At 49.2% G+C, this 16,606-nt stretch overlaps 1 long non-coding RNA gene across 6 annotated transcripts; it reads left to right on the top strand.

The window, feature by feature from the left end:
• Nucleotides 1–849: 849 nt before the first annotated feature.
• Nucleotides 850–11,971, top strand: LOC111093036. Of its 6 annotated transcripts, XR_005380517.1 has the most exons (6): nt 850–960; nt 1,825–1,923; nt 2,140–2,230; nt 8,439–8,565; nt 9,714–9,841; nt 11,011–11,971. It is a non-coding gene; the product is annotated as an uncharacterized LOC111093036 (long non-coding RNA). The 6 variants fall into 6 exon arrangements; XR_005380514.1 differs by lacking the exon at nt 11,011–11,971 and having other exon boundaries at nt 9,714–10,152; XR_005380516.1 differs by lacking the exon at nt 11,011–11,971 and having other exon boundaries at nt 8,395–8,565; nt 9,714–10,152.
• Nucleotides 11,972–16,606: the final 4,635 nt, after the last annotated feature.

The following is a 16,606-nucleotide window of genomic DNA, read 5'->3' as shown; positions in this document are numbered from 1 at the left end:
TGATGTGATGAGGTCAGCATATTTTGGCCAAGAAGTCCAGGGAAAGAACACTCAGTCTTCTTTTTTCTCCTAAGGACAAGGTTCTTTACACTCTGCCTTTTGTCATCTGATTAGACTGACATTTCCAGATTGACCAGACTATACCTCAGGAAGCACAGCCATGGTCCCAAGGATCTAGGGGTTCAAACTGCCGAGGTTCCATTACCCATATCTCATTCTTTGCCCCAAGAATCAGGAGCTAAGTGCCCACTGTATATCTGTCCTATACCCTCTGGATGTATTCCTAGCTGGGCTCCCTACCCTTTTATTTAAAGCATGTACTTTCCTCCCATGGACCAAAATCTCCAGTGGGGTGACAACAGTTCTCATGAGACCTGAGAACAGGGTCTCCTCTTCTTTCAGCCAAGACTTACTTCCTTCTTGGCCTTGTTTACAGCCTCCCTACCCCCACCAAAATAAAGCAAGCCCAGGATCCCTCTCCTAGGGAATAGGGAGGAGCATAGGCAACAGTCTTAGATTATTGTTACCCTTCTAAGTATGCCCACAGTCTGACTACTGGGCCCACAGCCTTGTCAGCATTTTGGAGTCACGTGGCAGGTAGGGACACTGCCGGGTGAATCAGATCTTCTACTCTGTCCCTGCTCCTGGGCCCTGACCTAGAATGTGTGCTTCTCAGGAGTGCAGTATCCTGCATCTCTTCTAGAGCTTTCCCTGCAAAGCTGCAGACACTGAGCCAGGAGCCAGGGATGTGGGGGATGGAAGTTTCTCATCCTACCCTTCATTCTGACATCACAGGCCTCACTTTCTGACACTAATTGGTTGCCATGGAAACCAGTTCCTTAAAGTACACGACAACTTGAGGTGGAGGGAGGGAGGGCTACAGGAGCCAGCCCTGCCACAAAGAACCCACAGAGTCCCTCAGCATCAAGCAGGGCTGCCCAGAGTCCCTATCCTCTGCCAGTACGTATGCTTTGCGCATAAGGAGAAAAGTCCACCAGCTCAGGAAAATGCCCCACAACTGCACAAAAATAATCCTAATTCACCACTCCTACCATTTCCCACTACATTCGGAAGTCTGTCTTATCTTTGAGTGGTGAGATCTTGCTGTAAAGTCGTAGTCCAAACAAGAAAAGTCAGCCACAGGGGATTCCTGGGTGGCTCAGCGGTTTAGCGCCTGCCTTCGGCCCAGGGCATGATCCTGGAGACCCAGGATCGAGTCCCACATCGGGCTCCCTGCATGGAGCCTGCTTCTTCCTCTGCCTGAGTCTCTGCCTTTCTCTCTCTCTCTGTGTCTCTCATGAATAAATAAAATCTTAAAAAAAAAAAAAAAGAAAGAAAAAGAAAAGTCAGCCACTTACCTTGGAAAAAATGGATATCAGATGTGATGTGGGCCTCTCTCTCCCAGTCCTAGACCAGAAGTCATCTTTTCTAAGAAACTGTCCTTAACTAGCTAATCTCCCATCCTCAACGTCATCCCCGTCACACACACACACACACACACACACACACACACACACATTTACTCCTCTTACCACTTACTCTAGAGCTTACACATTCTTTTTTTTTTTTTAAGATTTATTTGAGAGAGAGAGAATGAGAGAGAGAGGGAGGGAGGGGAAGCAGAGGAAGAGAGAGAATCCTGAAGCAGACTCCTGCTGAGCACGAAGCCTGACACAGGGCTTGATCCCAGTACCCTGAGATCCTGACCTGAGCCAAAACCAAGAGTCTGGCTGCCTAATCAACTGAGCCACCCAGACTCCCCTTACACATTCTTTTAGTCATTCATTCATTCAACAAATATTTACAAGCCTCTGTGTGTTGTAGATCCTGTGCTAGGTATGAGGGATACAGCCGAGAGCTGATAGGAACCTGTCTGATAGGAGCTCACTGTCAGCATCTTCTATACTCATTCTCATCCCTTTAGTAAGTATCTCTGGGTTTTCTTTTTTTATTCTAGTCCCCCAGTGCGGTAAGCCATCTAGCAGCTGATAGGGTGGGGTGCAATTTGCTTAGTAATCCCCTTCCACCCCTGGGCTTTCCAAGAGTGGAGACCTAGAGCCTATCAATATACATCTTTGCCTGACACTAGCTCCAAGATTTGGGGCCCCTCAGCCTTCCATGTCACCCCATTGCTCTCAGAACCAACCTCTCAAGGACCCTGGATTCTTCCACTGTCTTTCAAGACCAAGAAGCAGAAGAATGGATGGGACTTGAGGATGGAAGCAGAAAGGTATGTCTCCTGTGTGTCACTGTGTGTCCACTGGAATGGGTGCATGGGCATCAGATAAACAACCATGCCTTCATCCATCTGCATCTGCTGTCACTCACATGCACTTATGTTGGCTATATCTGTGACTTCTCCCAAATCAGCCAGTATGGGGATGTGAGCATGTGTGTGATTCCACTTATGAGCGTGAGTGAGCATGTGTTCAGGGGAAGGCGAATTTAGGGGTATGTCTCTATGTGTGTTTTTTCCAAATGCTTGGCTTTTTTCAAAATGGCTTAGAGCACTACTGTCATTTATGGGGTTTAAAATGTCAGAACAGGGCCCGTGGGGAGGCAGGGGAGATTAAACTGCAAACAGTGAAGGTTATAGATGACGTTTCTGATAGGCTGACAGGCAGACTCAAATGATGCTGCACTTTAGCAATCATTTAAACACACACACACACACACACGTGCGCGCGCATGCACACACACACACACACACACCAGATCATCTCTCCATATTTTAATGGCACATTCTGAAGGCTGAAAACATAAAAGGCCATATCTAGAAAACCACAGCTCTGCTTTCAGGACCCTCAGGTGACTGGGGTGTGTGTGTGTGTGTGTGTACTCAAGTGCATCTACCTGCCCCAAATGAACACACATGCTTATTTGTATTTTAGAGTCTATATAGGTTAATTCCACCTCATTTTTACATAGTGCCCTACATAATTAACAACATATATCACATCTGACAGACTATCTGACCATTGTAACTACTTGTATAAAGTAGGCAGGGGCAAGATTACTACCCCTATTTTACAGATAAAAGAATACTGAGGCTCAAAGAGGTCCAATGGGTTTCCCAAGACCACTCAATGGGAAGTAACAAAACTAAGGTTCTCAACCCAGGCAATATTTTAGAATCACCTGTAGAGCTTTGAAATCCCATCATGCCCCCAGAGATTCCAATTCAGTTGCTCTGGAGGTGCCCTTATAGTATGTTTTTGAAGACCCCTGGTAATTCTAACAGGTAGGGTATAACCCAGGTGTCTGATTATGCTCACATCCCTTCCATGTGAATGTGGATTCCAGTCTCCTTCCTTCTCAAGGCCTATCTCTGCATCTACTTCCCAGAAGACTTACTTCCCAAGAGGAACAGATCCTCTATTTCTTCTGTATCACCCTGACTCCCCACCCCTCCCTTTCCCACCCCTTTCTAAGACTGTGGAGGCTTTAAAAAATGCTCAGCTCAGCCTGGTGAGTGAATACACTATTGGCTGTGTGCCCACAGTTGTGGCAACCTGATAAGGGGCAGACTGTGTTGTCTCAACAAGAGGGAAGGAGGAAAACTAGCCCCACTTGGCCTGTCAGCCAGAAGAAGGCCAAGGGGGAGAGGAGCAGGCCTAGGTGACCTAGGGTGAGAGGAAAAAGGGAAAGAGATGGAAAAAAGAGAAAGGAGAAGAAGAGAAGGAGACCCCTTGGAAGATTATTCCAACCAGCTACATGTTTAAACTACCTCACTTGGCCACTGCCAGAGTGGTGGCCTAGCACAGCCATGAGGAGCCCCCTGCCTGGGCTTGAATCCTAGTTTCTTCTTACTAGTTGCAACTTTGGGCAACTACTTAACATCTCTGTGCCTCAGTTTCCTTATCATTAAAATACTGATTATAATAATAGTACCTGCTTCATAGGATCTCCAGGAGGATTCAGAGAATTCATGTAAAGTCCCTGAAATAGCATTAAGTACTAGGTAGAGGTTAACTTATTATTCTGCAAAATTTGATGCTTTGGAACTCTCCCTCCTTGAAACTCTTCCTATCTTCCTGAACATTCCTTCTCAGTCTCCCTTGCTAGCCCTGTTTCTCTGCCCTCCCTCTGAGTCACTAGTTCTCAGCCGGAGGAACTCTTACAGCTTACTCCCAGAGATTCAGGTTGTCTATCTGGGGTAGGGCCTACATATGGGTGTTTTTCAAGCTCCCTGGCTGATCCAAATGTGTCACCAAGGTTGACACCACCCCTTTGAGTGCTATTCCTCCCTAAGTCTCTGCTCTTACCCCCTCTCTCCTCACTTGTTCTTCCCAAGTAACTGACCTTCCCATGGCCTTAATTACCATCCAAAAGCCAGTGACTCCCCAGTCCATGTCTTCTGATAGGACTTCTTTTCTGAACTCCATGAGCTATTTTTGGCTCCCTACCAGACACCTTAATTTCCACATATGTGACCATCAAGTTCTTAATGGCCTCTTAGCCTCCTGCATATCTGCACTGAGATGTTCTCTAGATGACTCCCCCCTCCCCGCCCCAAGTACAAGTCCCAATCAAAACTCAATAATTTGCACTTTCCACCCAAACCTACTCTATACCTCCTCTATTCCCCATCTGTGTCACTTCAGATTGTTCACCCAGGCTAGAACTGGCAGCCAGCCAGGGATCCCCTCCCTCATCCCCACACCTGGTCAGGTAGAAAATTCTGTCAGTTTTCCAAAGACACTCTGAAGCCTCACTCCTTGATATCCCCACCCTGCCACCATGCACAGGTCTAAGAGCCACCTCACCCCTCTCCCACCTCCAGTTATTCTGGATGCACCTTTCCCCCATTTTCTTCATCATCCTCAGAGCTATTTTTATTTTTATTTTTGGAAATACAAATCACTCCACTACTAAAGCCCTTCCGGATAGAAGTCAACTTGCACAGCCACAGCCTTTTATTACCTGTCCCCTTCCACTGGCATCCCTCGAAGTGACCCCACCCTCTGTGCTTTGGTTCTCCCAGTGTGGCAGGCTGTCGGACACCTCAAGGCTTTTGCATCTGCCATTCCCCCAGCCTGAAATGCTCTTCTCTTCCCCTGCCATTCTGCCCACATTTACAAATGAGCTGAAGTACCACCTCCTCTAGGAAGTCCTACTTGACTGACCACTCTCTTTTTGTCCCCATCACACCCTGTTGTGTTGGCTTCTCACTGTGCCTTCTGTTGCTTCGTTTTCATGTCTGTCTCCCGCACTGGACTGTGATTATCTGGAAGGCATGAGCCCTGTCTTATTTGTCCTTGAGGAGTACAGTGAGTAGGGATGAGGTCAGACTCCAAGTTCTATAGGGGGTGTTAATAGACTGTTTGGTTCCCTTGACTAATGCACTTAGTGAAGAATACTTTGGGTTATGCTCTGGATTTTGTGTATTTATTTGGGTTGTTTGGTTGTTGCGTTTTGTTTTTAAGAAGGACGCCTGGGTGGCTCAGGGTGTGATCCTGGGATCCGGGATTGAGTCCCACATTGGGCTCCTTGCAGAGAGCCTGCTTCTCCCTCTGCCTGTGTCTCCGCCTCTCTCTCTCTCTCTCTCTCTCCCTCTCTCTCTCAGGAATAAAGAAATAAAAAAAAATTTTTTTAAAGGGACACCCTGGTGGCTCAGTGGTTGAGCATCTGCCTTTGGCTCAGGATGTGATCCTAGGGTCCAGGATCGAGCCCCGCATTGGGCTCCTTGAGGGGAGCCTGCTTCTCCCTCTGCCTATGTCTCTGCCTCTCTCTGTGTCTCTCATAGATAAATAAATCTTTTAAAAAAGGTTTTATTTATAGAGACAGAGAGACAGCACAAGTGTGAGGGGCAGAGGGAGAGGGAGAGAGAAAAGTATCAAGCAGATTCCATGTAGAGCATAGAGTCTGATGTGGGGCTCGATCCCAGGACTCTGAGATCATGACTTGAGCTGAAACCAAGAGTCAGTGCTTAACTGACTGAGCTACCCAGGCACACCTATTTATTTTTGGTTGTTGTTATTGTTGTTGTTTTAAGTAGGCTCCATGCCCATTGTGGGGCTTGAACTCACAAACCTGATATTAAGAGTTGCATGCTCAGGATGCCTGGGTGGATCAGTGGTTGAGTATCTGCCTTTGGCTCAGGTCATGATCCCAGGGTCTTGGGATTGAGTCCCACATCAGGCTCCCTGCAGAAAGCCTGCTTTGCCTCTCTCTGTGTGTCTCTCATGAATAAATAAATAAAATCTAAAAACAAACAAAAAAAGAGTTGCATGCTCTCCTGGCTGAGCCAGCCAAGTACTCCTAGTCTCTGGATTTTGAAGGGTAGCTTCCTTGCTCCCAGAGCCAAGCAGAGACTAGGTATGAGCAAAGTGACCCAAATAAGCCATTCGCCTGACACTGTACCCTAAAGTTCCTCCCCTGGGTCTGCCTCTCCAGGCCCCAGAATTAGGAGCTCTGACCATCATAACGCCTGGTGCCCTTTTGTGGCCCAACCGAAGTGAGTGGAGGCTTCTCTCCTCTCTTTCATTTGAGATCAGGCTGGAATGCTGCCAAAGGATCCTTCAGAGAGAAACCAAGAAAAGCAAGCAAGCAAATAGACCTATAAATACTTAGAAATGCAGAAATGGTCAGAATGTAAGTGTCTGTTTCTAATTTGTCACCAGTGCCTAACGGAGAACATTCAAGAGTTACCTTCTGGGGGCACCTCAGTGGCTCAGCCAATTAAGTGTCTGACTTGATTTCAGCTCACGTCATGATCTCAGGGTCCTGGGATTGAGCCCTGTGTGAGCCCCTGCTCTTCGGGGAGGCTACTTGTCTCCCTCTCCCTCTGCCCCTTCCCCCCTTTCTTCCCCACCCCCAAATAAATAAATACATCTTAAAAAAAAAAAAGAATTGCCTTCTGGACCTTGTAACCCTTGCCTAAGAGAGTGCAGTCAAAAGCCACCTTCTTGAGGTGCTTGGGTGGCTCAGTCAGTTAAATGTTTGCCTTCGGCTCAGGTCATGATCCCAGGGTTCTGGGATCCAGTCCCACCTCAGGCTCCCTGCTTAGCTGGGAGTCTGCTGGTCCATCTGCTTGTGTATTCTCTTTTTCTCCCCTACCCCCGTCAAATAAATAAGTGAAATCTTTAAAACAAGACAAAAAAAAAAAAAAAAAAAAAAAAAGAAGACACCCTCTCTTCCCACCATTGCCCAAGGAAGGCACTAGGCAGGAATCCTAGTCCCATCCCAGGCAGATGGGCAGCTGAAAAGTCACAATTCTTATAGCCAGCGAAATTGAGGGCTCGAAATTGAAGCAAGCTCTCAATCTCCACAGAAGTGGAAGGTGAAGGCCATCAATGGTCTAGAGCAACGGGAAAAGTCAGGGTCCCAGAGACTAGCCAGCAGACAGAATGTGGTCTCTGGGACAATCAGAGCAGTGTTTGCCTCACAAATGGCTGGATTTGCCCTGCCAGACCCCTGCTTGCTAATATTCCTAGAGCCCTTGCCATGTGTCGGCCCTGTGCCAAACACTAGATTAGTCTGAGCAGCTTTCACCATAACCCTATGAAATAGGGACTATTATTATTCCTGCTACAGATGAGGAAACTGACTGTGAGTGAGGCTAAGTGACTTTCCCACGGTCACAAAGCTGGTAAGTGGCTAAGCTAGGATTCAAATTCAGACAGTCTGACTCCAAAACTATAGGTTCTTTACCTCCATGGTGTACTGCCTAACACATACAGCAGGTGATTATTCAATATTTGCTAATGGTAATAATAGCTAACATTTATTGAACATTTAACATGTGCTGAGTACTGTGTTAAGCACTTTATAGGCATTATTTTATTCACTAGCAGGTACTATTATTATCCCTGTATTATAGATGAGAACACTGAGGCTTTAAAAAGTTAAGAGCATTGTCCATGGCCCCAAAACTGGTAGGTGAAAGAACTGGAATACAAACCCAGGGGGATGGATAAGTGAATGACCAGAAATGACCAGAGAGGCACAGATAATTCCCCCCACCAGCACCACTACCACCCTGGAGTGTCCTTGAAGGCAAGAGGCCTTTCCAGGAGCTCTGACAAGGTGGCTAACACCTTGGTAAAGGCTGTCTGTAAGCTTTTATCTATTTTTAAAAATATTTTATTTATTTGAGAGAGAAAGAAGCCCTAGAGAGACAGATCAAGCACAAGTGGGGGGCAGGGGGAAAGGGAGAAACAGGCTCCCTGCTCAGCAGGCAGCACAACATGGGGTTCTTTCCTGGGACTCTGGGATCATGACCTGAGCCAAAGGCAGATGCTTAATCGACTGAGCCACCCAGGTACCCCTGTGAGCTTTAGCTAAAACTACGTCCTGGTAGACACCTCCAGTCTGGATAGCTTTACCAAGTTTAGGGCCCAGTGTACTCAGAAGTAGCACTAGAAGTCTGGGCCAGTTCCTTCTTTCTCCCAGGCCTCTCCAGACATCCTCTCACCAGCTGTATCCACTCACAATAGTCTGGCACTTGGAATCTGGTTGTGTATGAGGACCCCCAAATCCAGAAAACCAGAGCCTCCAGGACCTTCCCCTTCAGCAATTCCTGGCGGATGCTTTTAGTTGCTGAGTCTCCGGCTTTGGCTCCTGGTAGGAATCCTTACACAGCCATCGGGGTACCTAAGGAAAGAGGGATAGAGGAGGGAAGAAGCCCATTCCTAGCCTCTCCTCCCCATCTCCTCACCCTCCCCAAAGCCTTGCAGGCGGCCCCCACCACCTCCAAGCCCGCAGAGTTTCTCACCTCAGGCAAAGGCAGATGATGGCAGAGCTGGGGAGCAGAACTTAACTGAGCCTGGGGCACTGCAAATCCCTGTCATTAGTATTTAGGGAATGGGGGGGGGGGGGGATGGAGAGCAGGAAGGAGGGAGGCAGGGAGAGAAAGGTCGAGATGCTTGGAGATGCAGAGATAGAGATGGAGACGGATACCCGGAGAGGTTGCAGAGAGAGGAGAGGAGGGAGTGAGGGAGGAAAAGGAAGAAGGCTGAGGAGGGTGGCAGAGAGGCAGAGGAAGGGGGGAGGAGAGAGACAGAGCCAGTTGCTTTATTCATGGCTGGTGATATTATAGACTGAGTGAAAATCACATTATCGTAATGGGAAAGTTAGAGTTGCTGAGATGATGCCCTGAAGCCTCGGCGCTGATTGGGGTGTGATTGCTATCTGTATTTATATGTAGAAAGCAAAGTTCACTGCCAGTTCAAGATGGTGGCGGCTGCTTTATGCAACATAATTCTTCAGTAGGGAGACGCCCGGAGCGAGCGGAGCCAGGCGCGCCGGGAGTGGCCAGGCGAGCCCGGCCGGACGCCGGACGCCGGACGCCGGAGCGCGCGCTGGAGCCGGCGCTGGAGCCTGGGCCCGAGCCGCGCCGTCCGCCCGCAGAGCTGCGGGGACGCGCCCGCGGGGACGCCCGGCCCAGTCCCCGGCCGGACCCCAGGTGCGGCCACAGCCCGGCTCGAGGCCCAGGGCGGGCGGGGGCCAGCGGGGCGCCAGCAGGAGCAGCCCCCGCCCCCGCTCCTCCCGGGCCCGCCTACGGTGCGGCCCACGGCCCCGCGGTCCGAGCGCTTGAACCGATTGCTCGGGACTCCCGCACCCCAGCCCCTCCCGCACTCCCGTGATAGAATTCTGACCCTAAAATAAATGTCAGGACGTTTTTTTCCCCCCAGGATAACTGCTTGGATGCTTTTTCTGACATCTCAGATTTCTTGACGTTTTCCCTCTTCAATTTTTTTTTTTTTTTTTAGGGACCTCTCCTGTGCTGGTGCCTCGCCCCCCGCCAACTCCACCCCACTAGTGGTCTCCGCTGCCACTGCCCGTGGAGCAGCCCAGTGCTGGGATGAGAAAGGACCCGTCCCTACCGATGGGTGAATGGGTGCGATCCTGAACTGCGGGGCAGGCAGATCCCCACACCCCAGGCCCTGCCCCACTCTTGAGGATCATCCAGTCAGGGAGAGGGATGAGGGTTGTCAGGGCTGCCAGAGCCATCTTTTGAGCTCAGACCACCTTTTGCTTGAGGCCTATTTCCCTCAAGGCTTTGGGGGAAAAATGGGGCAGGGCTGGGCCCCACCCTAGAATTGCCAGATAAAATGCAGGGTGGTGGTCAGCCTGGGTGGCTCAGCGGTTTGGCGCCTGCTTTCGGCCCAGGGCCTGATCCCGGAGACCTGGGATGGGGTCCCGCGACGGGTTCCCTGCGTGGGGCTCCCTGCGTGGGGCCCGCTCCTCCCTCTGCCTGTGTCTCTGCCCCTCCCTCTCTCTTTCTCTCTCTGTGTTTCTCATGAATAAATAAAAAAATAAAATCTTAAAAAAATGCAGGATGACCATTACATTTGAATTTCAGGTAAACAACAAATAGCTTTTTAGTATAAGTATATCCCAAATACTGCATAAGATATACTTGAACTAAATTTGTTGTTTATCTGAATTTCAAATTTAACTGGGCATCCTGAATTTTTATTTGCTGAATCTGGTAAGCTGCCCTACTCCCACCTTGCCTACTGACCTCAGGTTTTGGGGTTTGGTTTTTGTTGTTGTTGTTGTTGTTGTTTCAGATTTATTTATTTGAAAGAGAGGAGAGAGAAAAAGGGGGTGGGGAGGAGCAAAGGGAGAGGGAGAGAGAATCTCAAGCAGACACCCTGCTGAGCCCCTAGAGGGATGCTGGGCTCCATCTCATGACCCTGAGACTGTGACCTGAGCTGAAATCGAGTCTGATGCTTAACAGACTGAGCCATTCAGGCACCCCTATTGACCTCAGCTTTTATATTGATTTACTGAAGGGGAGGCAGTGCCCTTGAATGGAAAGAGCCAGATTAATAGCTGTGTGGCTTTGGGCCAGTTTTTAATCTGGACCATCAATCCCCTTATCTGATCAGTAGGAGATAATAATACCTACTTTACAGGATGGTTGTAGCCATTAATGAGATATAACGTGTAAGTGTAAAATACCTGGCATAAAATAAACATTCATTAAATGATGACTATAAAATATCAATACTCATATTCCCTGAAGGTGCCCTCTTTATTCCCTTCTCATGTCTATTCTAGGCTTCTTGGAAGTCAAAAGGCTTGTAATCAGGATCTCTACTCTGGAAGTTGCTGCCAGAATGGGGGAATCCCAGGGACAGACTTATCATAGGATGGTTGCCCTCAGCAGCCTGACCCTACCAGGTCCACTGAGAGTTCTGGAAAGCTGGAAAGCTGCAAGGGTGAAGTAGGCACTAAGAACAAGCCCTATCCCCAGCCCCTCATCAAGCCCCACACATTCCAGGTAACTCTCCTAAGTGTAAAGGACGCACTAGAGTCTACCTTCCTTGGGACTGATAAATCTCCCTTTCTCCTGGGAAGATGGAGGGTGGGGTGGGGTAGCTATAAAATGCTGAACAGGAAGGCGGGGAGGTCTGCCTATCTGTGAGGCCACAGAATGGGCCATCCCATCAGGCCAAACCCCTCTCCATCCTCTGGCAGAGGCCCATGTTGAGGACTCATCAACCGGAAATTAGTAATCCCTCAGGGTCTCTGTCCCCCCCACCCCGCCGGCCCCCGCTCTCGTATCTCAGCCTCAGCTCAGAACTGACTTGGCAAAGTTGAAGAGACAGTGTGCAAAGTTCTGAGTCCCACTGAGGCAGACTGGATTCCAGTATCTTCTGTATGATCTTTTGCTCCTCTCCCTCATAGAAGGATGGGATTGTTTTCCTCCCCTCAGTTCAGGTGTTACTGATACTGAAGAGGAACAAATAAATGGCTCCCAGTACCCCTGAGTCCCAGAGAATTTGGTAGCCAGACCCCAGCCTTGTCTCTGAAGGAAGCCAATTCATGGGTGGGCAAATAGTAGCATATTGCCTTCTCCTTCAAGAGGTGACAGAGTCAGCATTACAGTGCCAGGCAGATTATGTAAATGTGAAGCAACCAGCAAAATGCAATAGGGAGTGGTAGGGTCTGTAGCTGCACCTCAAAAGCACATGCCTCTCCTAAAGGCATTCCACTTCATATTCCTTTGCTTGGGTTTTTTTGGGTTTTTTTTTGTTTTTGTTTTTGTTTTTTTTGTTTGTTTGTTTGTTTTTAATTCATGAGAGACACTGAGAGAGAGAGAGGCAGAGACATAGGCAGAGGGAGAAGTAGGCTCCATGCAGGGAGCTCCATGCAGAACTGGATCCTGGGACTCTGGGATCACACCCTGAGCCAAAGGCAGACACTCAACGACTGAGCCACCCAGGCGGTCCCCTTTGCTTGTCTTAAACACTGTGCTCAGGGCAGCCCCGGTGGCGCAGCGGTTTAGCGCCGCCTGCAGCCCAGGGTGTGATCCTGGGGACCCCGGGATACAGTCCCACGTCGGGCTCCCTGAACGGGGCCTGCTTCTCCCTCTGCCTGTGTCTCTGCCTCTCTCTGTGTCTCTCATGAATGAATAAATAAATAAAAATTTAAAAATAAATAAATAAACGCTATGCTCAGGTCGCTTGGGTGGCTCAGCCATTGAGTGTCTGCCTTTGGCTCAGGGTGGGATTCCAGAGTCCGAGGATCGAGTTCTGCATGGAGCTCCCTGGGTGGAGCCTACTTCTCCCTCTGCCTGTGTCTCTGCCTCTCTCTCGCTCAGTGTCTCTCATGAATAAATAAATAAATTTAGAGAAAATAATAATATAAAATAGTGTGCTCAGCAAAGACTCAAGATGCCCTGATTTGGTCTTTTGGGTAACCCCCTAGTTTCTTGATCTTTCTAGTGACACACCTATCCCTAGCTATAGGGTCATGAAGTATTAACACAGAGTAGAGATACAATATGTACAGAGACACATTGACCTATAAAGATGCACAGGGTCAGGCAGCCCCGGTGGCCCAGCAGTTTAGCGCTGCCTTCGGTCCGGGATGTGATCCTGGAGTCCCAGGATCAAGTCCCATGTCGGGCTCCCTGCATGGAGCCTGCTTCTCCCTCTGCCTGTGTCTCTGCCCCACCGCTGTCTCTCATGAATAAATAAATAAAATCTAAAAAAAAAAAAGATGCACAGGGTCACCTGTGTATACATCAATATCAGACAGCAAAGAAGCAGAGCATCTGTAAGAAAGCATAAGGACACTCACAGAGGAGCTCCCTATCGCCAGCTTGCTTTTCTCCCCTCTATCTCCTCTTCCTCCTCCTTGTTCACTCACTGGGACAAAGGTCCGTTGCTTACACTGTCTCAGTCCCTCTCTCATCTCCCTGGTAATGGTACTCTGTAGAGCCCAAAGGATGTGCTTGGAAATGGGGTGGAAGGCACTCTGCACAGTTGACCCATAAGGTAGAGCCAACACATTTGCATGTGGGGCCTCTGGAACGCCCCTGCTACTTTTGAGCCTCATGATTCGCCTGCAATGGGGCAGGAAACTGACAAGGAGTTCCACAGACTCCTTGATATCAGGAAGTTGAACTCCAATCCTAGTGGTTTAAGGCCATGTTTGTTATGGACTCCATCAGGATGTATGGTGATCCTCTCCCAAGGCTAAACCAGGCAGTCCTCAGACTTCCTGGGGACTGAGCCATAAGGTAGAAGAGGCCTTACAAACTCGGGCTACCGATGCTAGAATGATCCGGATATGGAATGTAGAGTCTGGAGCTTTTTCCCTGCTCCTTCTGACCCATTCTATCTTTGGCCATCAGTACTAGAACCTAGGTAGCCTCCTTTTAGACTTGGTCATTTCAGCAAAACAGAAGTAGATCAGTCAGTTGCAATAAATAAAAGAAATTAAAATCCAGTGCTCTTAAAAAAATAAAAATGAAATCCAGTGCTCTTTCAAAGATTCTGGAGAACTGATTTTCAGATCGTTTGCTGTTTGGAAGTATCTGTGTTCCTGTCCCTTCCCTTCCAGAATTATAAGTAACACTTGTCACTGCAAGCATCTTATCAAAGCTGGGATGTCCAAATCACACAGGCATCAGGAGAGGACTCCTCAGATGAGGTTTTGTCATCTGAGAGCTGCAAGAGGGAGTCCAAAGAAATGATCTCTGTCCTGTCTTGAAGACACGAGTCTCTGAGAATGAAAGTGAGACCTCTCCAAGGGTAGGAATCTTGGGTGGCAGCTGGTTTATTCAGATTCCTCTGAGGTTCCAGCTTTACATCCCTTTGGGCTTGTGTCTGTGCAGCTATGTTGGGGGGGAGGGATTGTGCATATGTCCTTGATCCCTAGAATGACCCAGCAAGAGGAACTGAGGTTTGGGGGAGAACACTCTTTTCATGGTGAAGGGAAAAAAGATGAGGCACCTGCCCCAGAACACCACCCTCCTTGCTTCATCAGGGAAGAGAGAGCAAAAGATCACCCAGTGCCCCCAGGACAGACAGAGGAAGGGGCTCATCTGCTTAAAAGCTGGAGGCTGAATAAAATGACCCCTGTCCGGGATGGGTATCTAAGGAATGTCTCTAAGGAAATATCACTCTACTCCCCTGGAGGGCCCTGGAGGTAGTTGGTAATCCACCCGTCTCCCCCCACTCCTGTCCCCTATCAACACACACACACACACACACACACACACACACACACATAAATCTTAATTGTGTCCGGGGCTTTTTACAACATTAATTAATCATATTTAGGGCTGTTTCCAGCTGTTGCTGAGGGAAAGAAGGTCCCACACGCCTGTGACTTAGGGTAAATCCAATCAGACAGAGGAATTCTTTGATTCTGGAGGAGCAGAGCATGGGAAAGACACCTCTAATCCCAGAGCCTCTCAGATCCCTGCCTGCTGCCTCCCCCATCACTGCCCTTGCAAACTGATCTGGGCTAGGAAAGGGGAGGGGCTGGGCACTAGGGAGGAGAGGAGGGGAGGGAGGGAAGAGAGGATTAGGAAGGGGCAGGAGGAGCCCTGCTCAAGATGACTGTGGGTTGACTAGAGTGAGGGCCTAGGTCCACCATGCTGACTTGGAGCTTCTGCCCTGTGCTTGGGCTACTTAGTGGGCTCCAGGAAGCCCATGACTCCTGAATAGCCACTGGGCCTGGACTCGTCAGACCAGCAGGTGGGCAGCACTGACCTAATTACAGTTCTGTGCAGCCAGTTTGGTCTAAGAAAGGGCCTCACCCAAGCCTTTCTCTTCCTGTGACTTTTCCCGGACGCCAATGGCATCTCTCCCAGCTCCCTCAGGCTCTCATGTATCTCTGTTTTTGGGTCTGTTTCTCTCTCTTCCTAGGGTTGCATAGCATGATTCTAATGTTCACTGGTATCTGTCTCTGTCTTTCTCTGCCAGTATCTCTAAAATCCTAGCCTACCACCTTGAATCTTCACAGAGGTGTACTTTAAGACAGACATCTTAAGGGGAGGGGGCCTGCCAGGGTGGTGCCAGTGACCTCTTTGGTTTCTGCTGGTAGCCCATTGCTATTCATATGAAGCAGACAAGATGAGAAGTGGGCATGAAAAAGGGGAGGAGCTGCTGCTGAGGGTGGGGGCAGCAAGGGACTGTCCCACCCCTTAGAGACCAGATGGGGGGGCTCCCCCGGGGTGGAAAGTGAGGGTATAGGGCTGTGAGGAAGCCAAACAGACCAAATGGTGGAGACCCTATGCTCCACTCTGTGATGACCCCACCTCAGCATAATCCCTTGTCGAGGCCTTCTGGGTCCTGGCCTAACTGGGCCTAAATAATTGAGAAGCCCATTACAGCTTTGCTGTTTCCTCACTGTCAAGTGTAAACGCTGTACTGGTCGGGTGGGGAAATGGGGCTAATTTGAATTGATAATAGGAAACTCAGGGAAAAGTCATCTATAGTGAGTGAGGAGCGAGCAATCCCCGAGCAGATGCTAAATCTTGTATAATGAAAGAATCTGCCGATGTCAATTATGTACGAGCGTCTTTGCAGTGGTTGGAGGCGGTGGGCGGGTGAGGGAACGGAGGGCTGGGTGCATCCCATAAACCCAAACACCCATCAAAGGCTCATACATATGGAGCGGCAGAGATTACGGCATAAATTTGAATGTTATGAATGTGCATGAGGGACAGGCAGGAAGCCTACCTCGTAAGGGGGTAGGAAAGGAGCTGGTTTTCCGTGCATGTGGACAAGGCAGCTTTTGTCCTCTTGGTCCCTCAGCAGAGTCTCCTCTGTCTCTGCTGTCCCTTTTGCACCAGGTTGTGTGGCAGGATAAAAATGAATGTCAGGATCTGGAGGTGCTGGGCAAGGTATGATTAGCTGTTTTCCTGGGTCCTGGATGTGGGTTCCTGGGGGGCCTTTGGGCCCGAGTTGACCTTGACCCACTGGGAATGTTTCCAGGATGAGATCTTGAGATTGACATGGCCAGAGATAGAGGCATATCTCAAAACACCTGTGACATGAACACAGCTTTCCCTCTCTTCTAATGGGAGAAACAGGTGAGACCTATGTAGGTACTGACGCCCACTATAGAACGGGCACAGTGAACCTGGAAGACAGCCTGGAGGAAGAGATCGCAAACTGTGCTACCAAGAGGGCCAACAGCTCAGAACAGGAACAGCCGGGGCCCATCTCCTATTCCTAGATACAAGTCCACACCATGGACGGCAGTGTGTGCTTGGGAGTGTGTGCAGGGCCCGGACCCCTCCATCAGTTCCCAACCTGCAGCCGCTTCCTGAGTGCACACTGTGATTTGTGGTGCAGGCCACCCAGGGACTTTAATCTTCACCGTGACAAATGCAATAAAAGGAACAATTTGG

This window comes from Canis lupus, chromosome 28 (assembly GCF_011100685.1).
Source record: "Canis lupus familiaris isolate Mischka breed German Shepherd chromosome 28, alternate assembly UU_Cfam_GSD_1.0, whole genome shotgun sequence".
Taxonomy (NCBI): domain Eukaryota; kingdom Metazoa; phylum Chordata; class Mammalia; order Carnivora; family Canidae; genus Canis; species Canis lupus.
Note: the sequence above shows the minus strand (reverse complement) of the source record. Positions and strands in the feature narration are given on the sequence as shown.